Here is a 25,786-nt window from a genome sequence, read left to right on the forward strand (position 1 = left end):
TTTGGAGCAGCTGCTTATCTGGTCTGTGAGGGAAAAAAACAAAGAAGGCGATTTGCATTTAGTGAATGAGAGAGGGGTGGGGGAAGGGGTCGGAACTTGCAAGGCAGGAAGCTGACACAGTGTCAGCTCCAAAAATCCACTCTCTCTCTCTCTCCCCCACGCTCTCGTCACACTCTACCCCACCCCCCTCTTTTGAAAAGCACGTTGCAGCCACTTGAACACTGGGATAGCTGCCCATAATGCACCACTCCCTACACCGCTGCAAATGCTGCAAATGTGGCCACACTGCAGCGCTGGTAGCTGTCAGTGTGGCCACACTGCTGCGCTTTCCCTACACAGCTGTACGAAGACAGCTTTAACTCCCAGCGCTGTACAGCTGCAAGTATAGCCAAACCCTTGCACTGTTTCAGTATCTCAATATTGTAACTTCTGTTCACCATTCATTACACTTGCCTACATTGTAACTTCTGTTCACTGTTTGCCATCCACTACACTTGTGTATATTGTAACTTCTGTTCACTGTTTGCCATATTGTAATTCAAACCCCATTTTAAAACACTTAGGGCTTGGCTACACTTGAGAGTTGCAGCGCTGGGAGTTACAGCGCTGGTCGTACAGCTGTGTAGGGCAAGTGCTGGTGTGTGGCCACACTCACAGCTACCAGCACTGCAGTGTGGCCACATTTGCAGCATTTGCAGCGCTGTTGGGAGTGATGCATTATGGGCAGCTATCCCAGCGTTCAAGTGGCAGCAACATGCTTTTCAAAAGAGGGGGGTGGGGTGTAGTGTGACGGGAGCGTGGGAGAGAGAGAGGGTGGATTTTTGGAGCCGACGCTGTGTATCAGCTCCCTGCCTTGCAAAATCAGAAAATTTTCCCGACCCCTTACTGCAAACAGCCTGCAGACCAGATAAGCAGCTGCTCCAACGGACTCCCTTTCTCCGCCCCGCCCCCGCTGTTTCTCTCATCAAAAGCAAACACTCATCCCCCTGCCTGCCTCATTCACAGGGGTTATCTCATTTGATTGTTCACAGTCAGTTACAGATTGATCACAGCAAAAAGGAGCTGTGTTTGTTTTTTAGATAAGCAGCTCCTGGAGTTCACAACAAAACAAAGAGAGGCTGCATAACAAAACAAAGAGAGTAATTTAATTAAAAGCATTCTGGGATATCTCCTAATACCCTGGAGGCCAATAACAGCGCTGGTGTGTGGCCACACCTGACGAGCAGCGCTGCATCACCAGCGCTGCACTCGTTACACCTCAAGCAGACCAGGTGTACAGAGTTCAAACACCAAAGCTGAAGATGCAGACAACAGCTCTAACAAAGTAAGAAGAGTCCACCCTAAAAAGAAAAGAACAAAAGGTACAATAGAAGGAAGATCAAAGCCAGGTCCAAGGCTGAAAGTCAGGTCTGCAATTGATGGGTGATCAATCACCAAACCCAGACTCAGCGTGACACAGCAAGACCTATAGACTCTGGATTCAAACTAAAGCCTACAAAAAGGATGGGTGAGATGGAAGACTTTGGAGGGTAACATTCTGCTGTGAACATGGAAGGGCATCGGTGCATGCCCAACAGAGACCCAGCTCGTCCTTGTGCCCGGCTTTCCTGGCCAGTTAGCGGTCACAAGCTAAGAACCCAAGCTACATTCAGGACTGGTAACTATCAAGCAGCTGCAGAACATCTTGTGGGTGGGTGGGTGGGTATAAGGATTAAGATATTTGTTACTGGCATAAATCAAATTATCATAATAAATGTGGCATCTTTGTCTTCCCCCCTGAAAAGATCCTGTGTAGTTTTGTCTGCATAACATAGTTAATGGGAATTGAGTTAGGTCATTGCTGAACACTTCTGAAAATCCTACTCTGATTGTACAGTGTAATTTTGTGTTTACTAGATGTCCTTTAAATCTAGAACTTGTTTTCCAAATTGAACATTTTGCAAATGTTTTTCACAAATGCAAAGTTAATCTGTACTGTAGTGTCATACTTTGCTGCTGTGATGTGCCTGTCACTTTAAAAGAAGAACAGTAGACTGTGGGCTCTTGGTACCCTGCGTATGGCAGTTAAAAATAGCCTGCAAGTGTTTATAGTTTTTGTTCACAGCAGTTATTTTTAATACAAAGACAGATACTCAATCCTTCTGTGGCAGGGCAGTTCTACATATTATTATTGTTGTTGAATTGTCTACAGTGAAGAACAAAGTTCTTTTTTTGAGACCTACTCAAATTTGAGCACTTTTCTGCATATCAGAGGCTTCCAAAGAGGTTAGTGAGGTAAGAGGGGAAAGTACACTATAATTAATTATAAAGAATGCACAGGTGGTTAGACTTCACTGCAGTTAATATAAGGTAAAGAATTTTCTCAGGATTGTTTGGATAAGCCTGTGCTCTGTCTGGATTCACAGTGCCCAGGACTGAAGTTTATGGTGTGTGGTAAATAGATTTAGGCAGAGAATGAGCAACCATCTTTGTATTAATTTGTAATAAAGAGAATGGTGGGAACATTGTCCTATGCAGCTGAGAATTATTAGTGAATTCCTTTGACATTAAGAAAGCTAAAAATCAGTGATGTAGAAAATTCAGACTGTAACCCAGCCCCTAGTTTTTCTTAAGATTTGAGCAAAGGACCACAATAATAGTTTTATAGAAGTAAAAAGAGCAATGTAACCTCTCCCTGCCTTTATTTGACTCTTTAAACTACTATGCCACCATTTACTTTAAGAAAAGAGATTTTAATTGTTTGTTGATATTTCTGTATTCAGTGTGACTGTGATGATTTGAGGAATCTGTGTACAGCTTATGAAATCCAGTTTGATTTTATGAACTGTCTGTATCCTTATGCCTTACGGCTGTCTTTCACTGTATCCTTAGTTCAAACTGTTGAGCTAAGGGAAGGGGGCTGGCACTGGGGCATCTGTCTATGAATAGGTTGGTTGTTAAAGATTGTCAGCTCCTAATCAGAACTTTCCTTGGAAAGAACAAAAGGGAACTGTCCCCCCCCCCCCACCCCCACCCCCGATAAACCAGTTTTCCCCAACTTCTCTACAGAGGGCTGGGGTTTGAAGGAATGCAGTTTCCCCAGCAGAGGGAATAAATAAATGAGGTGTTTGGACAGCCCCTTAAAAACACAATGACTGGGTGGGTCAGACAGACAAAGGAAGATTGGGGCAGGAGAGAGGAGCAAAGGGATGGGAAAGGAGACTTCTTGATTGCAGGACCTGCCAAGGCTGAAAGCAGTTGGCACTGGAGAGAGACACTCTTTAAATCGGAGGATAAACCAGGAGTTTCAGGAGAGAGATCTTGGACCCCTAAAGGACTCTGACCAAATCCCAAAGAATACTCAAGAGTGATGAGGAAACTCTGACAGGGAATGGTGCATAGATGTTTTATTGCTTTTTACCTAGATTTGTGTATCTCTTGTGCTGTCCACAGTAAAGAAAAATAGTTTTAGAAGCCCTGTGCAAGGCCTGTATCTTTTTGCTTCAAGTATCATGTCTCTGAAGATATAAATTGTAAACTAGAGTGCCCACAAGGTTGGAACTCTGGGAAAGAGGGTGCTTAAGCAATTGGGGAGTCTGGGGGATCTAGCACTAGTCTGAAGGGCTGCGCATTTGGACCTCAGGATCTCAGCTTTTCAAATAGGTGCTAGAGAATCTGCACCCCAAGAGTGTCCCTAGAGAGCCAGAGCCTGGACTCTGCTCAGGCTCAGAAAAGCTTAAAAGCACATAAGCCCAGTGTGTGGGACCCAAACAAAGTGGCCTGGGGAATGTCCAGGAGTGGGAGTTTGACTAGGGCTGTGATAGTGGAGCACACAGATTATCTCAAAAAAGGATGAAATAGTCAGAAATGCTCTATTGTTACATTACACTAGGGTGATTTTCTTTTGAAATCTATTGAATCATTGATATGCGCTCATAAATTCTTAATTACAGTCATAGTACTTGAGCAGTTAGCTTGGGGGGCGGAGGGGAGAGGAGGAAAACAAAGCTAGAAAGAAATGATGCCAGATAATGAGTTAATCTTTTCAGGGGCCCGTGGATATGACAATAATGCAAGGAATTTATGCTGATTTTCTTTTCAAAAAAGTTATTAGCATTGTCAGTTTGAATGGATTTGAACATCTGTAGCAGAGAATTAGTCCAAAATTAAATATCTGTTGCAAAAAATTATCACAAAATAAACTATTGATTTTTTTTTAAATAAATGTGGCATTTGACGTATTGTCAAAATCAACTTTACTACTAATACTAGACTTTCCACCTGAATATTTTAAAACTATTAAAAAAAACTGGATAAGCATTATCCATCCCCATTTTATGGAAGAGGAAACTGAGGCACAAGGAGGCTGAGTTGCTTTCCCAACGTTACACACTAAATTGGTGACAAAGCTCGAAGTAGAACTTGTGTGGCATATACCCTTATAGTGGATTATCCACATAGAGGATAGTAGCCTACTACTGTAGCTCAAGTAGTATAGATCTGTATTGTGGATTTAAAATCCCTGAGTTCGAACCATGCTGATGATCCTTGCAAGGGGTCAGTCTGGTTTCATGTCTTTGTACAGTACCTAGAGTAGGGTTCGGCAACCTTTCAGAAGTGGTGTGCCAAGTCTTCATGTATTCACTCTAATTTAAGGTTTTGCGTGCCAGTAATACATTTTAATGTTTTTAGAAGGTCTCTTTCTATAAGTCTATAATATCTAACTAAACTATTGTTGTATGTAAAGTAAATAAGGTTTTTAAAATGTTGAAGAAGCTTCATTTAAAATTAAACTGAAATGCAGAGCCCCTAGGATTGGTGGCCAGCACCCGGGCTGTGTGAGTGCCATTGAAAATCAGTTTAGGTGCCACCTTCGGCACCTGTGCCATAGGTTGCATACCCCTGACCTAGAGCAATGGGGTTTCTGAATTTGAGACTTTTAGCTCTATTGCAGTACTGTTCACAACAAACCTTATAGTTAACACAGTATAATGTTATTTACAGGTCAACAAAAGAGAGCAATGAGAATAAATTTCTAAAATATAGTCCAGTTCTTCCTTTTTGATCTGATCTTAACTACTTCATGAAAACTTGGGCCAAATCTGAAGTCCTTGCTTTGACCTGCCCATTGAGAATATTCAGTTGTCTACAGAAACACCACCCAAACTGAATTTATGATCTTTCTATATTCCCACCTAGATTAAATGATATACTCATCTGTTTCTAATCCATTTCTGTTCCCTTAGTTTTATTTTCCAGCTAAATACAATTGTCTCTTTATTCCTCCACTTCTGTTCATATCCTTTGATCGCTTTTGAATGTCATCTGATTCTCTTTTTCCCTTTCATTATTTTGACTGCTTACATATAGCATTTGTGGTAGCCTTCATTTTCTTCTTAGATTTCACCTTTATGCCATGCATCTTTTTTCTCCACTTCCTTTTAGCTAAAATATCTGTTTTTCTTCAGTATCTGAAAGCATCCTTACAATTGAAAAGTTTTTTTTTAACTTTCAGCAAAACTAGCATTACTTTGTAACTGACCAATTTGTGTAGTGTGATTGAATTTCTTAGTAAATTCAGTACCTGTAAATGTTTGCAATGATTTCTGAGATTTTTTTTTTTAATTGTTAGTGGTTGCAGTTTTGGAAAGTGGCATTCCATACTGAAAGTCCATTTTCCTCTCTCACCATTATTATATTTATATTGAAATAGGTTATATTATTTTTTTGGGATGTGAATACACTACAAATAATTGGTATTATGACAGTTTCATTACTATATAATCACTATTTTAAAAATTAAAACAGAGTTCCTATCAAGAGTACAAATGTAAAATCCATCCCAGATTATCAGAAATGTGGGAAATGTATAGCTATGGTTGAATGAGAATGATTTATTGTCTAATAATTAAGCAAGGGAATGCAGATACACCTGGGATTGGGGGAGAGAATGAGACTTTAGCTCTTTGTGTTCCAGTCTATCTGCTTATTCATAGACCACTAGCTCATATCCAAGTTGCAACTTCAGCCAGACAATGTGGACAATAAAGAGACTGTGGCCTGGTCTACACTACGAGTTTAAACCGGTTTTAGGAGCATTAAACCGATTTAACGCCAAACCCGTCCACACTAAGAGGCCCTTTATATCGGTATAAAGGGCTCTTTAAACCGGTTTCTGTACTCCTCCCTAACGAGAGGAGTAGCGCTAATATCGGTATTACCATATCGGATTAGGGTTAGTGTGGCCGCAAATCGACGGTATTGGCCTCCGAGCGGTATCCCACAGTGCACCACTGACCGCTCTGGACAGCAATCTGAACTCGGATGCAGTGGCCAGGTAGACAGGAAAAGCCCCGCGAACTTTTGAATATTTCCTGTTTGCCTAGCGTGGAGCTCAGATCAGCACGTGTGGCGATGCAGTTAAAAATCAAAATAAAGAAAGAGCTCCCGCATGGACCATGCGGATGTGATCGCTGTAAGGGCAGGCAAATCTGTTCTATCAGCGCTCCGTTACAGAAGATGAAATTCAAAATCATTTTTAAAAAATCTCCAGACAGACGCCATAGCAGGGGCTCAGCGCACTGCTGCGTGACAAGCATAACGGAAAGCCAAAGAATCAAATGGACGCTCATGGACTGGAGGACTCAAGCTATCCCACAGTTCCTGCAGTCTCCGAAAGTATTTGCATTCTTGGCTGAGCTCCAAATGCTTCTAGGGTCAAACACAGTGTCCGCGGTGGGTCAGGGCATAGCTCGGCAATTTACGCACCCTCCCCACCCCCAGAAGTGAAAGGGAAAACAATCCTCTCTTGACTCTTTTACATGTCACCCTATCTTTACTGAATGCTGCAGATAGACGCGATGGTGCAGCACTCAACACCAACATCCTTGCTCCCCCGCCCCGCTATGGGTGGCTGATGGTACAATAAGACTGATACCCATCGTCATCATCAGCCTATTGGCATATGGGGCAGTGCAAAAGGACTGGTAACCATGTGTACTAGCATCAGTGAGGTCAATGAAGGGCACCTGGTCCTAATTTTTCCTGGTAGATGGTACAGTATGGCTGATAACCATCGTCATCATAGCAACAGGGGGCTGAGCTCCATCAGCCCCCACCCTTCATGTGTAAAGAAAAGATTCAATTGCCCCTGGACTAGCAGAGGGATGCTGGGCTCCTCTCCTCCACACTCCTTACTGTCCTGCCTGGACTCTCATAGCAGCTGGAGGCTGCCTTCCACTCATATCTCACTAACAAGTCACTGTGTCTTCTTCCTGCATTCTTTATTACTTCATCACACAAGTGGGGGGACAATGCTACGGTAGCCCAGGAAGGCTGGGGGAAGAATGGAATCAACAGGTGGGGTTGTTGCAGGAGCACCCCCTGTGAATAGCATACAGCTCATTATTTCTGCTGCATCTGACACAGAGCAGCTGTGCTCTCTGGTTCTATGATACAGTGGTTCTCTAATACACTTGTCCAAATTCTAGACAGGACTGATTCTATTTTTAGATACCAAAAAGGAGGGATTGACTCTGGGAGTCATTCCCAATTTTGGCTTTTGCGCCCCTGGCTAAGAGCAGCCAGGGGCACTTATGACAGCAGCAAATGGTGCAAAACGACTGGTAACCATGCTCATCTTTTTACCAATTTATGGATTGGTAGATGGTACAGTATGGCTGATAACCATCTCTGCTGTCATGCAAAAGCAAAAGCATGCTGCTGTGTAGCGCTGCTGAATCGCCTCTGTCAGCGGCATCTAGTACACATACGGTGACAGTGACAAAAGGCAAAACAGGCTCCATGATTGCCATGCTATGGCATCTGCCAGGGCAATCCAGGGAAAAAAGCCGCGAAATGCTTGTCTGCCGTTGCTTTCCCAGAGGAAGGAGTGACTGACGACATTTACCCAGAACCACCCGCGACAATGATTTTTGCCCCATCAGGCACTGGGATCTCAACCCGGAAATTCCAAGGGGCGGGGGAGGCTGCGGGAACTATGGGATAGCTACGGAATAGCTACCCACAGTGCAATGCTCCAGAAATCGACGCTAGCCTCGGACCGTGGACGCACACCACCGATTTAATGTGTTTAGTGTGGCCGCGCGCACTCGATTTTATACAATCTGTTTTACAAAACCGGTTTATGCAAATTCGGAATAGTCCCGTAGTGTAGACGTACCCTGTATTGCTTGAAATGGATGGAAAGGAGATGTAGCTGAGTGTCATCAATGTATCAATAGCATTGCAGCCCAAACTGCCTGATTGTTTGTCCTAGCAACCTCACACATATAGGCTAAAAGCCTTCAGAATTTGTATTATAGCACCATCTCTAGAGACCTCCACCAAGATGGAAGGCTCCATTGTGCTAGGCATTGTTGAGACGACTAGTAAGACAGTTTCTGGTCTAAATTCCTTACAGTCTACATAGACAAGACAGACAAGAGGTGTGAGTAAGGAACTATATTAGTTCCCCATTTTACAATTGAGGAAATGAGGCACAGAGAAATTAAATGAGTTGGCCACGGTCATACAGGAAGTCTGTGGCAGAGCTGGGAGTTGAACTCAAATCTCCTGAGACTATTCCAGTGTGTTAACCAGAGAACCATCTTTCCTCTCCAGTCATCTGCCTATAAAAGCATGTAACACAGTCATAGTCTCCATGACCTATCCTAAAATCTTTAACAAAAGGGGACAAGTTAAACTGAGGATCCTAGAAAATGCTAGAGCTGCCTCTCCACAGTCTTCTTAATAAATCTTCTATGAAAAAAGATTGGCAATTGGCAAGACTGTTTAAAGAGTTGGTTTCTTGAGCACGGGCCTTCATAATTGCGCCAGCTAGGGATGCTGGCACACTGGCCTCCCAGATTGCCAGCCTGATATGGAGCTTTCCACCTCTAGGTTTGAAAACTGCTGAGGTTGGCAGTAACCACAGTTCCTTAGGGTATGTCTACACTACAAGATTATTTCGAATCAACTTAATTCGAATTTGTGGAATCGACCTTATGAAGTCGAAGTTGTGTATCCACGCTAAATACACTAGTTCGACTGTGTGAGTCCACAGTAACGGGGCCAGTGTCGACTTTGGAAGCGGTGCACTGTGGGAAGCTATCCCACAGTTCCCGCACTCCCCGCTGCCCATTGGAATCCTGGGATTTCCCCCCAATGCATGCTGGGGGGAAAAATGTGTTGAGGGTGGTTTTGGGTAACTGTCATCATTGAACCGTCAATCACGCCCTCCCTCCCTCCCTCCCTGAAAGCGCCTGCGGGCAATCTGTTCGTGCACTTTTCTGCTCAGTGACAGCGCGGGCGCCACAGCACTTTGAGCACGGATCCCGCTGCAGTTATGGCTGTTGTCAACTCCTCGCACCTTATCGTCCACCTCTTCCACAGTCAGCTGCTGAGAAATAGGGCTACTTTTCAATGGTGCTGCGAGCACTGGTGGACCATGGGGGACGTTTTACCAACATCAACGTCGGGTGGCCAGGCAAAGTTCATGACGTGCGTGTTTTCAGGAACTCTGGTCTGTTTAGACACCTGCAGGAAGGTAGTTTGTTCCCGGACCACAAAATAAGTCTTGGGGATGTGCAGATGCCTATAGTGATCGTCGGGGACCCAGCCTACCCGCTAATGCCCTGGCTCGTGAAGCTCTGTGCAGGCGCCTTGCACAGCGACAAGGAACTCTTCAAGTACCAGCGAGCAGTGAGCAGCGTGACCTGTGACTGTTCAGTTTCTTTACAGAGAAGCTGAACCTGCCCCTGTTTCTTTACCAAGTGACTGTTGACTAGCATCTGCAGTTACATACCCCGCCCACCCCGCTTCCCCAACTTCCAACACACGTTTAAAAATAAAATACATGTTCCACTGTAACTTTACAAAGGTTTCTTTTATTGATGACTTTGCGTTACAGGGTTGAAACTGGGACACGGACTGTGCTGGGTAGGGTGTGCAGTAATGTAAAGACCGCCTGTAAACTCGAGGAATGACAGGCTCCTGCTCCCAGAGCGGTCTGCAGTTCCGGACTGGATGTTTCAACGGAGCCTGCCATCCCTCCTTTTTGGGACTCTGTGTGCGGGGGCTATGTGGCCTTTTGGCGGGGGAGGACGGATACAGATTCCTCTGCTGCGTGGCTCTGTGTTCCAGGACAGGGACCGTTGCATGAGATCTGTAACCCCCCTCCCCCGCTACAAAGTCACGTACCCCCCCACCCACACAGAACCTGCAAACCACCTCCCATACCGACCACGGTGCGTACTGACTGCAGTGTGTGTGTGACCTGCTGCTGCTCCTGCCCCCATGTCTGTACCCTGGTAAAGGTGATTGTCCTGTCAAATTACCAACCCCCTTCCCCCCCTTCAAACACAGTCTCCTCTAAAAGAACATGACGGAAACAGTAATTAACAGAAAAGTATTTTTTATTATCAACTAGACAGTTAGGGGATGAAACTGGGATGGGGGCTTGGGTGAGGCGGGAAGGAAAGGACTTCTCAAAATTTAGGGTATGAGAGCTTTTGGGTACTTGAGCACTCTGCTGGGGTGCAGTGACAGTTTACACGGCCTCTGGCGCCCCTCCTTCTGGTTATTTTGGGTGAGGGGGGTATGGGACTTTGTGGCGGGGGAGGGCGGTTGCAGATACACTGCAGGGGGGCTCTGTCCTCCTGCCTGAGGTCCTGCAGAACATGCACAAGGCGCAGGAGCATGTCCGTTTGCTCCCTCATTAGTCCAAGCAGCGTTTGAGTCGCCTGCTTGTCTTCCTCATGCCACCTCTCCTCCCGTTCGCTGTGCGAGCGCTGGTACAGAGAGAGGGTCTCCCTCCACTGGCTCTGCTGGTCCGCCTCGTCTCGGGAGCACCCTATAAGTTCAGCGAACATCTCGTCCCGTGTCTTTTTCTTTCGCTGCCTAATCTTTGCCAGCCTCTGTGAGGGGGATGCTGTGGCAGGTCTGGAGACAGTCGAAGCTGTGTGATGGGAAAAAGGGAGTGAATTCCTTGCAAAGATAAATTTTTGCGAACAATGAACACAGTCTAGTCCGTCTCTGTGAATTCTGGGTTGAGATCCCAGTGCCTGATGGGGCAAAAACCATTTTCGCGGGTGGTTCTGGGTAAATGTCGTCAGTCATCCCTTCCTCCGGGAAAGCTACAGCAGACAATCATTTCAAGCCCGTTTTCCCTGGATTGCCCTGGCAGACGCCACAGCGTGGAAACCATGGAGCCTGTTTTGCCTTTTGTGCCTGTCACCGTATGTGTACTAGATGCCGCTGACAGAGGCGGTCCAGCAGCGCTACATAGCAGCATGCTTTTGCTTTTGCATGACAGCAGAGATGGTTACCAGCCATACTGTACCATCTACCATACCATAAATTGGTAATAAGATGGGCATGGTTACCAGTCCTTTTGCACTGCACCATTTGCTACTGTCATAAGTGCCCCTGGCTGCTCTTAGCCAGGGATGCAAAAGCCAAAATTGGGAATGACTCCCTGAGTCAATCCCTCCTTTTTGGTATCTAAAAATAGAATCAGTCCTGCCTAGAATATGGGCAAGTGTACTAGAGAACCACTGTATCAGAGAACCAGAGAGCACAGCTGCTCTGTATCAGATCCTGCATAGATTATGAGCTGTATGCTATTCACAGGGGGTGCTCCTGCAACAACCCCACCTGTTCATTCCATTCTTCCCCAGCCTTCCTGGGCTACCATAGCATTGTCCCCCCACTTGTGTGATGAAGTAATAAAGAATGCAGGAATAAGACACAGTGACTTGTTAGTGAGAAATGAGTGGAAGGCAGCCTCCAGTTGCTATGATAGTCCAGATAGGACATTAAGGAGTGTGGAAGAGAGGAGCCCAGCATCCTGCTGCTAGTCCGGGGGCAATTGAATCTTTTCTTTACACATGAAGGGTTGGGGGCTGATGAAGCTCAGCCCCCTGTTGCTATGATTAAGACGGTTACCAGCCATACTGCACCATCTACCATGAAAAAATAGGTTCACCTGACACTGGGGGACCTGACAGATGGTAGTCAGCATGGTTACCAGTCCTTTTGCACTGCCCCATGTGCCAATAGGCTGATGATGAGGACGGGTACCAGTCGTTTTGTACCATCAGCCACCCATGGCGGGGGGGGGGGAGCAAGGATGTTGGTGTTGAGTGCTGCACCATCGCGTCTATCTGCAGCATTCAGTAAAGATAGGGTGACATGTAAAAGAGTCAAGAGAGGATTGTTTTCCCTTTCACTTCTGGGGGTGGGTGGCGGGCTGCGTAAATTGCCTAGCTATGCCCTGACCCACCGCGGACACTGTGTTTGACCCTAGAAGCATTTGGAGCTCAGCCAAGAATGCAAATGCTTTTTGGAGACAGCAAGAACTGTGGGATACCTTGCATCCTCAGTCCCCCCTCCCTCCATGAGCGTCCATTTGATTCTTTGGCTTTCCGTTACGCTCGTCACGCAGCAGCGTGCTGAGTCTCTGTATGCCGTCTGTCCGGAGATTTTTTAAAAATACTTTGGACCAGGCGTAACATTACAGTAATTCCCCTAATTAGATGCAGGAGTCTCCGAGCGAGATCACCCTGAGGACAGTCACTGAAGGAGATAGAGAGCGCATGCTGCGTGAAAGCCAGCACAAACCAGGGGCCTATGCAGCCGTGCTCGGGAGGCAATGCTCCCTGAGTACCTCATGAAAGCCTCGCGCGGAAAAGTGTGCTACCACGGAGCACCCAATAAGGCAGCTCTCCCCAGGAACCTCCTGCGGAGGCTTTTCGATTGTCTCCAGGAGAGCTTCGTGGAGATCTCCCAGGAGGATTTCTGTTCTATCCCCATATATAGAGAGACTTCCTTTTCACATACTTCAGATTCCTGTTATATTAAGAATAAAAGTTTACATGGTTAAAGCACTTACCGACTGCTCCTTCCCCTGATTCAGGATCCGGGTTAATGGCCGGGGACGGTTGGTAGGGGATCTCCGTGACGGTGATGAATAGATCCTGGCTGTCGGGGAAACCAGCGTTGTAAGCGCTGTCGCCTGCCTCGTCCTCCACAAACCCTTCCTCATCTTCCCCATCCGCGAACATCGCCGAGGAACTGGCCGTCGACACTGTCCCATCGTCAGAGTCCATGGTCACTGGTGGGGCAGTGGTGGCAGGCTCCGTAGCGTTCGTTTGCCGCTTTGATTTTTTGGTAGCCTTGTCTGGGGTCCTTGATTTTCACGCGGCGCTGCGTTGCATCCTGGCTGTATCCTCTGTCTCTCATGGCTTTGGAGACCTTCTCGTAGGTCTTTGCATTCCGTTTTTTGGAGCGCAGCTCCGAAAGCGCAGACTCCTCGCCCCACACACCGATCAGATCCAAGAGTTCCCGGTCAGTCTATGCTGGGTCCCTCTTTCTATTCAGAGATTACATGCCTCTGCTGGAGAGCTCTGCATCGCTGCCGGTGCTGCTGAGCTCGCCCCGATGTCCAACCACGAAATGAGATTCTAACTGTCCAGACAGGAAAAGGAATTAAAATTTTCCCGAGACTTTTCCTGTGTGGCTGGTCAGAGCATCCAAGCTTGGACTGCTGTCCAGAGCGTCAACAGAGTGGTGCAGTGTGGGATAGCTCCCGGAGCTAGTAAGTTCGATTTGCATCCACACCTAGCCTAATTCGACATAGCCATGTCGAATTTAGCGCTACTCCCCTCGTCGGGGTGGAGTACCGAATTCGAACTAAAGAGCCCTCTAGGTCGAATTAAATGGCTTCCTGGTGTGGACGGGTGCGCGGTTAATTCGAATTAACGCTGCTAAATTCGAATTAAAGTCCTAGTGTAGACCAGGCCTTATTATCTGATAACTGTTTAGTGGTCCTTTTGAACTAAATTAGTTGTCTTGATTTAGTCCCTAGTGGTCATGTATCCATATAACAAAAAACACTCTCAGCAGAGAGAGGCCCAGGCTTTAATGAACATGGAGATTGAACTGTCCTCTGACCTGCTGTAGTGATGCTTCCAGAACACTGGCAAGACGCCCTGGGGAAACTTAGCATTACTGCAGTTGGTCTGTATGTAGTCAGTAGGTAGATTGAGAATTTTACTCTTCAGGTTAGTCAAGCCAGACCATTTCTCTAGCACTAAATTTACTTTCAAATTTTTATGAAAGAGATGGGGAGATATGTGTAAGGATGCAAGTAACAGAAAAAATTAAAGGAAAATAAACTGAAGCAAGGCCATTGAAATGGCATACAAGAGCATAGAGAGGGACATTTTTATGATTTCGGGCTTATTGGTGGTAGGTGTGACAAATGTATTTTACTATTGAACTCAAAACACATCATAAACCTCAGTAGTATTTTCTTAAATCATATTTTTCCCCTTGTCTCCTATAGGAATAGATAATTGGTACCAACGTAGGGAGCCTGCCTCTGTTAGGATCAGGAGCAAAAGATCGCAGTCACCCATTCTGAGATACAACTGGAACTCTCTCCATTGCAAGCAGTTTTTTCTCCTTTCTCCTTCAAAAGGCATATTAACCCCAAACCCTCTCAAGCTCATTAGCCTTCTGTTTTCTTAGATTCTACTGTTTAGAGACAGTGGTTTTACAGTTTTGTCACTTCAGACTGGACTGGCTGATGTCTGCCACTGATGCCTTCAGGAATATTATTTTAGATATTGTGTGATGTAGGAGTTCCTCATTTTCCCTGCATACTGCTGGTCACGGTCTCTAAGGTGGTGATCTATTTGTATCTTGACTGTGATTAAGGGAATGTACGGAAGACAGATTTTTTAGACCTTGTCCACACTTAAATTTGCACTGATTTAAGTAAAGGTATGATTTTTAAATCACTTTGTTAAACAGATGCAAACCTGTGTCTGATACTCTTTAAACCTGTTTTTTATTGGTTGTGTTGAAAAAAGTACAGGTGCAAACTAAACAAATATAACCAGTGATATAAGTATGTCCCTGTGTCCCCACAGGGATTTACACTGATTTAACTAACTAGCATTTTAAACCAGTTTTACTTAAATTAGTGCAGCTTCTCCACATAGACAAGGCTTGTGTGTAGACAACTGTAGTCTTTTTGTTTTCCTCTTTTCGTACATGTAGCCAAATCCGCTGGGCAGTGATGGCATGTCTGTACATGGATTGGCGAATGGAAGGAATATGAAAAAACCATGCATTAGAGTAAGTAATTTTACTCTTAAAATAAATATTATGTATCTATCAATAGTCCTTAAGCAACTAATTTGTACAGCAAATAGGTCCATGAATTGCATTTCTGTCATTCACTCAGAATAGGATCTGGCAAAGAGAATTCCTTGATCTCTTCCATAATATGTGGGAATAAAAACTGCAAATGCGCATTTCTCAGAAAACCCTTTCTTAAAATTAAAACAGGAAACAAATGGAATTCCATTAACATTGTGTTGAACCAGTAAAATACTTTTAATTTGCAGATATCCTTTTGACTGAATACTGTAATGTGTTTATTTTGCAAAACTGGGTAGAGTCCTTGAACTTAAAAAAGCTGTTTGGTGCAGTGTAAACACATTACTTAACCAAAACACTTCAGCTCAGGAAGTGTGCCCTTAGAGTGTGTATTTCTTGCTTTCCCTTAGGAATTTAGTGCTGTAGTTAAGTGATAAGACTTTGCAAAGCCATAAATGCACTAAGCAAGTACTAAAGAGGCTTCAAGAGATCTTTCCTTTCTTCATCATCTTTAAAGCAGTCTCTTTTATCGTATTACTGTAGATCAGTATTACTCAGATATCAGTGGTTTAGGAACCAAACTGGCAATCAACATTACCCAAAAGAGTCATTCATTATTTAATTTACTATTATATTCTCACAGCAAAATGACTGACCAAGTTGTGACACTGTATGAAATATGGAGACACTCTATGATATTGTTAACACCAATATTATAATATTGCAAGGAATCTGACCAGATATGCCATGTAAGGTATCTACAAAAATGCTATAATTTGCCAAAATGTGATGATCTTGTTTATATGTTTGCATCACCTTTGGATTGTGAGTTATAGATACGTTGGTATATCTGTATTTTCAATCTTGTGCTGTTTTTCTGGGTGACACCACTAGACAGAATGGCATCAGCACTAAGCCGGCTTGATGGCCCATCAAGGGACATCAGCTGTACAATAAACCCATTGATAAAGTCAGGGGCTACACCTGATGAGTCAGCAAGCCATGTAGGGGCATGCCTGTGGACAAAGAACTCAAAGGCTGTTCCATGTGCTGTGAAGCTTGTGTTTGAGACATAGGAAGTACAGGCCTCATGGCAAAAGAATATAAAAGGCAGCTGCATCATCTCCATTTTGTCTTCATTCCTGCTTCTTACCTCTGGAGTAGCTTTTCTACAAATCGAAGCTCTGAACAAAGGACTGAATGACCCATCCAAGCTTTGGATGTGTTCTAGAGGGACTTTCAAGCCAGCAAACTCACCAGTACTGCTAAGAACTTGATATGTGAACTTTGAAGTCTCGGTATGTGTCTGATTGCTTTACCATTTAACAACTCTCTTCTTATTCTTTCTTTATAATAAACCTTTAGTTTTAGACAAGGATTGGCTAGCAGAGCAGTATTTTGAGTAAGATCCAGACTAATATTGACCTGGTACATGGCTGACCCTTTGGGGTCAAAAGAACATTTTGTATAGTGAGCAGAGTTTTTAAATAACTTCTCACTGTACTGGACCTAAGTGCTGATTAAGAGCCAGAGAACTGGAATGCAATAAGAGGGCTGTGTGATTTCTTTAGTCAGCTTCTTGATAACCAGTGTGGAGGATCAGAGGCACAGTTTGTGATTGGATGGGGAGTTTAACTTCAGTTAACTCCTACCAGTCTTGGGAGTATCTGCTCTTTTGCAGCCTGCCCTGACCTTGACAATTCAGAGAGGGCTGCCCTGGCACTGTGGGTCACATAGGTATTATTATTTTATCAACTACAATTGGTTAATAACACAGTAAAAGCATCCTGATTGGTTAATAATTAAATCACAGAGTGTTTTAATAACATGTGTTGCAAAGAGCTGCAGGAGACACACTGAAAAAGCCACTGTTTGAGTAGCACTGCTGTAGATCATACTTCTGAATACAGCCTTATTAGTAAAGATAGTTCATGGATTTTTAATATTTCTCTAATAGTCCTATCACTTTGAACCCTTCCCATAATTTACTTTGACTTGGGTGGATCACTTCTGGGTCTGAGTCTCCAAGCTCATTGGCATAGGTGGCACATAAGTTTTTCCTTTGGAGAGGCGATGGAGTACTGGAAGCTCCCTAGAAGTGTGGGGACCAACTGGCACCTGCACCATGGCCCTGCCTCCACTCTGCCTTCCCTCAAAAGGCCCTATCCTTGCTCCACTGCCCAGCCCCAGCCTTAAGCTTTGCTGCAGGGCTCCTCACAGCTCCCCCATCCCCTGGCTCCTCACTGCCACCCCGGGCTCCTTACTGTCCCATCCCACCCCACCGGGCCACTTCCCACCCCCCTGGACTCTTTACTGCACCCTCCCCCAGGGCTCAGTCCCATTCTTTCCCCCGACTCTCACTCTGGTAGAGGGAAGGGAGAGACCTAATAATAATCTAAAACAAATATGTTAAAGAAATTAAGAAATCAATGTGGTTTTTTAAATAAAATCATGATAAAATCAAAGCAAATCAGAAGTATTTTGCTATCCGAATGGCCAGAACAGTGATTTTTGTGGTTTAGGCCAGTATATACATACATCCGATAGTTCAGGTACATCTGTCTGACTAAGAGGTCCTCTTAGCAGAGTAGAATCTCAGAGAAGGAGTTTTTCTACCTGTCAAGGAAGCTTTTTGCTCATGGCCTCTCATTTATAATGTTAGGTCACTGTTCAGGTGTAAAGATACTTTATTACAGAGTGACTTCTAATCAACCGGTCACGGAGATTATTATCCCTTCTCCATTGTATAAGTAGGGACATTGCCAGAAGATCGAGGGTCATGATCATTCCCCTCTATGCGGCATTGGTGAGGCCTCATCTGGAGTACAGTAACTCGTCACTTAAAGTCGTCCTGGTTAACATTGTTTCGTTGTTACATTGCTGATCAATTAGCAGGGCTGGCTCCAGGGATTTTGCTGCCCCAAGCACCCCAAAAAAAAAAAAAAAAGCCGCGATCGTGATCTGCGGCAATTCAGCGGGAGGTCCTTCGCTCTGAGCGGGAGTGAAGGACCCTCTGCCGAATTGCCGCCCAATACCTTAAAGTGCCACCCCGCTCCGGAGTTGCCGCCTCAAGCACCTGCTTGATACGCTGATGCCTGGAGCCGGCCCTGTCAATTAGGGAACATGCTCATTTAAAGTTGTGCAGTGCTCCCTTCTGACGTCTTTGGCAGCCGCCTGCTTTCTCCACTGCTTTCAGGAAGAGCAGCCTGTTGCAGCTAGCTGGTGGGGGCTTGGAACCAGGGTGGACCGGTAGCCCCCCCCCCCTCAGCTCCCCGCTCCCTGTGCAGCAGCTGCCCAGCAGGCTATCAATTGCCGGCAGTTCAGCTGTCCCTCCCCTCACTGCCATGTGCTGCTCCTGCCCTCTGCCTTGGAGCTGCTCCCCGAGACTCCTGCTTGCTGTGCTATAGGACTAGCTGCTCTTCTCTTCTTCCTTGCCCTCTCACCTTCAGCAACCACCTGCTGTGCCCCTTCTTCATTTTCCAACTCCGCAAACCTGTTCCTGAGCTCTATTTCTCCTTCACTAGCCTGTCTTTTCCTCTGCCTGGTTCTCTTAGTCACATGCTTCCACTGTCCACTTTCCTTACCCAGCAGTCTCCCCTCAGAATTCTTTGGTCCTGCTTCCATCTGCAAGTCTGAGCTTTTCCCTTCAGCCGCCTCATGTCTTTGCTCCATCATCTGCTCGAACCCCCTTCTAAACTCAACCAGAGTTTCCACCTGCATCTCCAATCCTCAGATCTTTTCTTCCGTCAGCTCTATCAGGTGGCACTTCATGCAGATGAAACTCTTATCAAGTACCCCCTCCAGGATCAACCCAGTCAGGTACCCCCTCCATGTACATGCTGCAGCTTCCACATTCAGTCATCTTCATTGTGTCTTCCACTGCTGCCTCTGTATTGATCATAGCCTTCCCACCTTCTCCTAGGATATTTTCAGTAAACAGGTTATTTAGTGTCATTCAAAAGACTGTTGAATGAAACTCCAATGCTGAAACAATATTTTGACCAAAAACTGAGGATTTAGGAAGGTAGGAAGATGACTTACTAGGAATCTTGAATGTGAACCATTTAACTGTGCCAAAGTTGGTCATTTTCTTTTCTTTAATTTTGTAATACGTAGCGATACGAGCCTTTAAAGAAACTAAAAACAGTTCAGTATTAATAACAACTGTTTTTGTGATGCTATGATAGGCCTTAAAATCACATTTGCCAATTTTAATGAAGAGCACATTTTTATAATATAGTATGTAAGCCTGGTTGGTTATTCTCAAAAAAAGCAAAGCTTGCCAAAGAGTTCTGCAGAATTTGCAGTTGTGGAGATTGTATTTTTGCAAATAAAAGTAGGGTTGCTCTTCTCCATATGTTCTGGAACATCAGTCTCACCTGAATAGCCTATTCTTACTGGCTCATTATTAATCCTAGTTGGAGGCTTATTGCTTTATATAGTTCACAGTGACATCAGAAGCAAAGATTTAGGTAGCCAAATTGGACACTTTAAAATTTCACATCAGTGATCTGATTTTGTTAAATCATTGATAAAAGCATTCCTTTTTTTAGGTTTGCATGGCATGATTCTTGTGAGAATTAAGCAAGCAGTGCACAATGGTTCCTATTTTTGGAAGTGATGTGGTTACACTGCAAATGTAGAATTTAAGCAAAAATTTGTATTAATGATTTGGGCAATTTAAATCAACACTCTCAGTGTGTACCTTTTATCCTAGTGATTGACAAATAATTGTTGTAGAAACATGAATGCCATTGCAGGAAATTGATATATTTGGCATGAACAATCTGAGTGCCAAACTTAATCTGAATTTATGGTGTGATCCAGAATAGGCTATCTAGGAAAATAAACTGCTTACAAATAAAGCAATAAATACCTTTGAAGCTAGATCAAGAAATGATTAAAGCATCCTTAAAAACAAGTACAGGAAGACGCTCACAGTACCCACTTCAGATAAAAATAAATAATTAGGGAAACTATTGAAGTACTGAATTAGTTATGACCTTCAGAATTAAGTGTTGTGGGCTCCTGAAGATGATGTTTATTGGCTAAAACCTGTAATTAGAAATGAGAAATGTATCCACTGCTCTACTCTTACTACACCAGGAGGTTTATGTAAAATAATAAGAAATTCTTGAGAAATAATGTAGACTAGAAATGTTAAGATTCATAGAAATGTTTGGTTTATGTAGGGTGTGTGTGTCTTTTATCTGCTCTAGTATCTCATGGCTGACAGAGTGAATGTTTTGAACTTCATATTGATGTTAAGGGGCCAGATTCAGTGTCTGCTAGTAGAACCCAGGATGCAAATCCAAGGTAGAAGAAATCTGCCCAAAGTGGAGTTACAGTAGTGCAAGTCACATAAGAACAGCCATACTGGGTCAGACCAGAGGTCCATCTGGCTCAGTATCTTGTCTTCCTACAGCAACCAATGTCGGGTGCCCCAGAGGGAAGGAACAGAACAGGCAATCACCAAGTGGTCCATCCCCTGCTGTCCACTCGCAGCCTCTTGCATACAGAGGCTAGGGGCATCATCCCTGCCCATCTTGGCTAATAGCAACCCCTGCTCTGCCAGGTTAATGGAGGTAGACAGTGGAGCCTACAAAGAGGGCAAGGAGACGTATGGAACCAATGTGTCTCCCAGACAGCCTTGGGCTGCCTCTCATGTTGTCCCATCTGGAGCTGATTCCTTGGTGATGGGTCCCTCTGCTGTGCAGTTACATAAGCTATGTCCAGTTAGGCTTCACGGACCCCACACAGCTAACGGGTCAAATAGTGAACTGGAATACATTGGTTTATTTACTTCAGCTGAAGTCAATGGAATTATGCCAGTTTACATCAGGTAAGGATTTGGCCCCACACCTTTAAATCAGTAAAATAAATCATGCATACAACCTTTTAGTTACGAGCCAGTCACAGTCTGACCCTTGCATGGGTAGCCATTCAAGGGCCTCCCTATTTCTTATTTTTCTAAATAGGGAATGGTGACACTGGCAACCCTTGCTCACCCTTGAATTTACACCAACTGAGTATCTTCCACATTGTGTGCTGGCCCCAATGTAATAAAACAGTTTAATCCTAAATATGCAGCTTTGTTTTCACAATGGACACATTGAATTATAATGATAATTCCATGCTTATATATATGAAGATAATACCTACCACAAAGCAGCCAAAATTGTGTTCCAAACTATATACATACAGGAAATACTTTCCAGGTATCCACTGGATCAGCGTTCATGTCGCACTCCCCGTCAGTACCCAGCCTGGGCTGGAAAAGCTAATGATCCAATCAGTGGACCAAATTCAGTGATGAATCCTGGTCACATGCCACCTGAGGCATATTGCGCATACGCAATGAAGAAGACAGCTACTAGTTGCCATCACTTGTTGAGGTGAAGGATAGGAGCCAAGTGGACAAATAGTACAGAGCCAGATGCATAATGTGAAGAGGGAAAATTTTGGCCAAGAAAATAAGTAATAAAGCCTTACTCTTAAAATAAGTGCCATGTGATTTTAAATATCTATGCACAGATGACAGGACCCAGTTTTTTATGGTCTCTGAAAGTCCACACCAGTAAAATATATGGAGTTGACATTTCCTATTGTTGAAAGCTGTCCCAGGTTTCTCAAACCAGATGCATGTACCACCAAATTAACCCTAGTGTAATACACTGTACATTGACTTTGCTAATCTGTGCTTGGTTTGCCTGTCTTTGAAAGATTATAGTGAAAACTAATGATGATTTTTCTTGAAGAAAATTGGAGCTTTCAAAGCTTATTTTGTCGTCTTACTGTTTTGAGGGCAGTCAGTTCTCACTGTGAACTGAGTCTGACTGCAAGGTAATAGAACAAATATATGTTCTATTGCTAAATAAAGCTGTATATTAGGATGTCATACAAAATGCTTTAAATTTAAATGGGGGAGGGATAGCTCAGTGGTTTGAGCATTGGCCTGCTAAACCCAGGGTTGTGAGTTCAATCCTTGAGGGGGCCACTTAGGGATCTGGGGCAAAAATTGGTCCTGCTAGTGAAGGCAGGGGGCTGGACTCGATGACCTTTCAAGGTCCCTTCCAGCTCTAGGACATTGGTATATCTCCAATTATTACCTTTTTATTACAACTCTTACATGAAGCTTTTTAAAAAGTTTTGTTAAACTGGCAACATGTTCAATGAAAACAGATTTAAAAATATCAGATAAATTTGGAAGCCTGCATGTTACTTTTAAACTGAAGGCACAATCCTCTTTTAATTTGTGTGAAATGCTGCAATTTCTGACAATAAATTGGGGGGAGGGATAGCTCAGTGGTTTGAACAGTGCTAAACCCAGGGTTGTGAGTTCAATCCTTGAGGGGGCCACCTAGGGATCTGGGGCAAAAATCAGTACTTGGTCCTGCTAGTGAAGGCAGGGGGCTGGACTCAATGACCTTTCAAGGTCCCTTCCAGTCCTAGGAGTTATAGCTCCAATTTTTTTTTTATTTTATGCTGGATATGTGTCATGGGTAGAACCTAACATATATCCAAATGTCTAGTTTGCCAGAAAATGAAGGTGGATGTGGACTACGATATAAATCTAATTGGAGAGACAAGGTGGGTGAGGTAATATCTTCTATTGGGCTAACTTCTGTTGGTGAGGTTTCAACAGAAGTTGGTTCAATAAAAGATATTACCTCACCCACTTGTCTCTCTAATATCCTGGGACCGACAGAGCTAGAACAACAGTGCATACATTAAACTAATTGATCACTTGTGTGTAGGGATTAGGGTGACCAGATGTCCCGATTTTATAGGGACAGTCTCCATTTTTGGGTCTTTTTCTTATATAGGCTCCCATTACCTCCCACCCCCATCCTGATTTTTCACACTTGCTGTCTGGTCACCCTAGTAGGGATTTTGGAGTAAAAATGACTTAAACAACATTTGATGCAGTGAATAAGTTTGAAGCCAAGAACTGATTCACTATTTCAGATGTTTGGCTAGTTCTGTGATATTTGAAACAATCTGAGGGAAAATGAATAAAAAATACATTTTTTCTAGTTAGTAAGGAGAATCCTTGCCTCCTTGACTGAGACAAGGTGTCTGCACAATGGCTTTAGCAGCCTGTTTTGCACTGAAGCCTGCATTTCAACAGCACCAGAAAATAACCAACAGCTAAAAAATAGATCAACTGTAGAGATTAATTTTCAACTAAATGCAGCGATATTAAATGTGCCTTAAGATTTAGAGGGAAGACCTATCTTTATTGATTATAGTGTTGAGATGAATAATACTATTTCTCAGTTGTACCCTGTCCATCAATCTGCATATCTAGCTTGTTGTCTGCTTAATTATCATCTGAAATATCAGTATATACTCTGGGCATACCGTTTTGTTTTGTTTTTTGATAGAGAGAAAAATAGTAGCTGTGGAAGCCAAGATTTTCAAAACTGGGTGCCTAAAGCTAGGCATCTAAATAAAGGGAGAGCAAGTCTCCTCTTTTCTTTTAAATGCTGAAAAAATTATACGTGTATGTATTTTGTGTTCATAGTGGAAGTGTGTAAGTACTAATGCAATTCAGAATTACTATATTGCATAGATGCTGAGAACCAAGAACAACATATAGCAGCATGTCAACCACATAGACTTCTTGCAGTCTTTAAACTTGTGAACAGGCAATACAAAAATACTCCAATGAGTGAATTTATCCCCTGTATATCAAATTTGCTTAAATATCCCAGAGGAACAAATACCTTCAGTGTACCAGACATAAACAATATTAAAGGTGGTTGTTCATGGTTTTTAGTGCCATTAAATGTGTCAGTCTTTTACTTATGCTGTACTTAAAAAGGCAACATTTGGAATATTTTTAAATGAAAATATGAATTATTCACTTCACCAAAGGATGATGTATATCGCTAGTTGAAATCCTAAACCACTGTATTTGCTGGGTAGTGTGAACCAAGGGCTTCTTATGTATGAGGCTGCTTTACCTTAAAATATCATACTTACAGCACAGCCACAGAGGAGCATGCCTTTCTGGATCAGTTTGTTGTTTTCAGAGAAGTGGAAGACGTTGTAGAAGCTGCAACATAAATAAGAAATGTGAGTTCTTATTTACAGGATATTCACTATGGAGAAGATCTTCTATCCTACACATGGCCAACTAGATTCAGTTAACATAATAGAAGTGGCCTCTCTTATTTGCCACTCACAGGGACATGTTTTCAATATCCCTTCCTTAATACATTCCTCAGTAATTGTGGATCCATCAATTTACAAACTTAATGGTACTGATTTTCATAATGGGTAGTTGTGTTTGTATGTGTTGCATCAGAGGAGCCCTATGGGAAATTTGGTCCATAATGTAATGTGTTCCTTTGCAAATCCAGGGTCATTCAGTCTGCTACGATACCTAAAGACTAGCCTGTAAAATCTACATTTTTTCATTTTATTAGTGATCATGTGCAAACTAGTAACAGAATTTAGTTTTTACTGTACTTCTGGAATGCAAGAATGTGGCCTGTCTGAGGGGTCATTAACATAAACATGATTTCCTAGACCTCTGTGATAGACTCTTACAATGAAAAATACTGTTCCACTTCCATTTGAACTAGAATTTATAAGACTGGGATAAAAGACATTGATGCCTGCTGGCACTTCAGTAGACAAGCTGCTACAGGTGCTGTGGGAATGTTCTGTGATTAAAGGATTTTGGGGAGGTGGTGTGTTCCCTTTGTCCTCTAAGTGACAGACTAAAAAGAATACTGGCTTGTGTATGCCCACTCTGTCTAAAAAGCTAGTGCTGAAGAAATGGAAGTCATCAACATGTCCATGCAGAGAAGACTTAGCTTATGAACTTTTTGTCATTTGGCAGCCTATGAAATGGTTGTAAGCACAAGTTGTAACACTCAAATATTCTGAAAGCATATGGTCTTCATTCCTTGATATGTATGATGAATGATCCATTATAGTAAACTCTACAGGTCTGCATCACACTTATATTCTGCATGCCCTTTATACACCCAATATTTCCACTCCTTTCTCTTCTTCTTTTGTTCTTTCTCTGATAATTCTTTCCTCCCAGAGGCCATGAAAACCTGTAATCTTAGGTAGAAGTGGCAGGATGGGGCTTTCCCTAATCATTTAGTTGAAATTAAGAGTTACCTGTATTTTTCATCACACTAGCCAATATTTGGCTGATACTTTAATGAAAGCTGTTTAAGCCTCAGAGGAACTGAAGAAAATGGAAGGAGTCTCTTATACAAACAGGTCCATTATCAAGTCATAAACTCAGAACTAATTAGAAAAACAGTCAAAATAGAAGTGTGAAAATTAGCCTATTTCCAGTAAGATTGATTTAGACAGCAGAATAATCAAGATCTTACTGAATTTTGCGTATTACTACAACAGGCTACTCATCTAGATGAACATTTCTTGACTGAATCACTCAGTGTATTTGGCATAAACAGGTTTTCCTTCCATATAAGTTGCACAGTTTTCTGTTCAAATTATGAAAGTAAAATTTTAGTATCTTAGCACCTCAGTAGGGCTATCCACAGAGTGAGGTGCTACTCAACATGAGTAAGGTTGGCAGAATCTGTTCCTTAGTTTGTTAGTGTTTGAATGCAAGCTCTCTGATGAGGTGGGCACAATAAATACT

The 25,786-nt window shown here is 43.4% G+C and overlaps 1 protein-coding gene across 6 annotated transcripts in view; it reads left to right on the top strand.

The window, feature by feature from the left end:
• LHFPL2 (LHFPL tetraspan subfamily member 2) overlaps positions 1–25,786 on the top strand; it is a 232,234-nt gene that overhangs the window by 65,270 nt on the left and 141,178 nt on the right. For 2 of the 6 annotated variants that reach the window (XM_045021818.1, XM_045021816.1), the window contains exon 2: positions 15,046–15,123. The exons of the other annotated variants lie outside the window; for them this stretch is intronic. The gene's annotated coding sequence lies outside the window, so the exon portion shown is untranslated. The remainder of the gene's footprint in view (positions 1–15,045; positions 15,124–25,786) is intronic. 6 annotated transcript variants of the gene reach the window in all.

This window comes from Mauremys mutica, chromosome 6, assembly GCF_020497125.1.
Source record: "Mauremys mutica isolate MM-2020 ecotype Southern chromosome 6, ASM2049712v1, whole genome shotgun sequence".
In the NCBI taxonomy this organism is placed as follows: Eukaryota; Metazoa; Chordata; order Testudines; family Geoemydidae; genus Mauremys; species Mauremys mutica.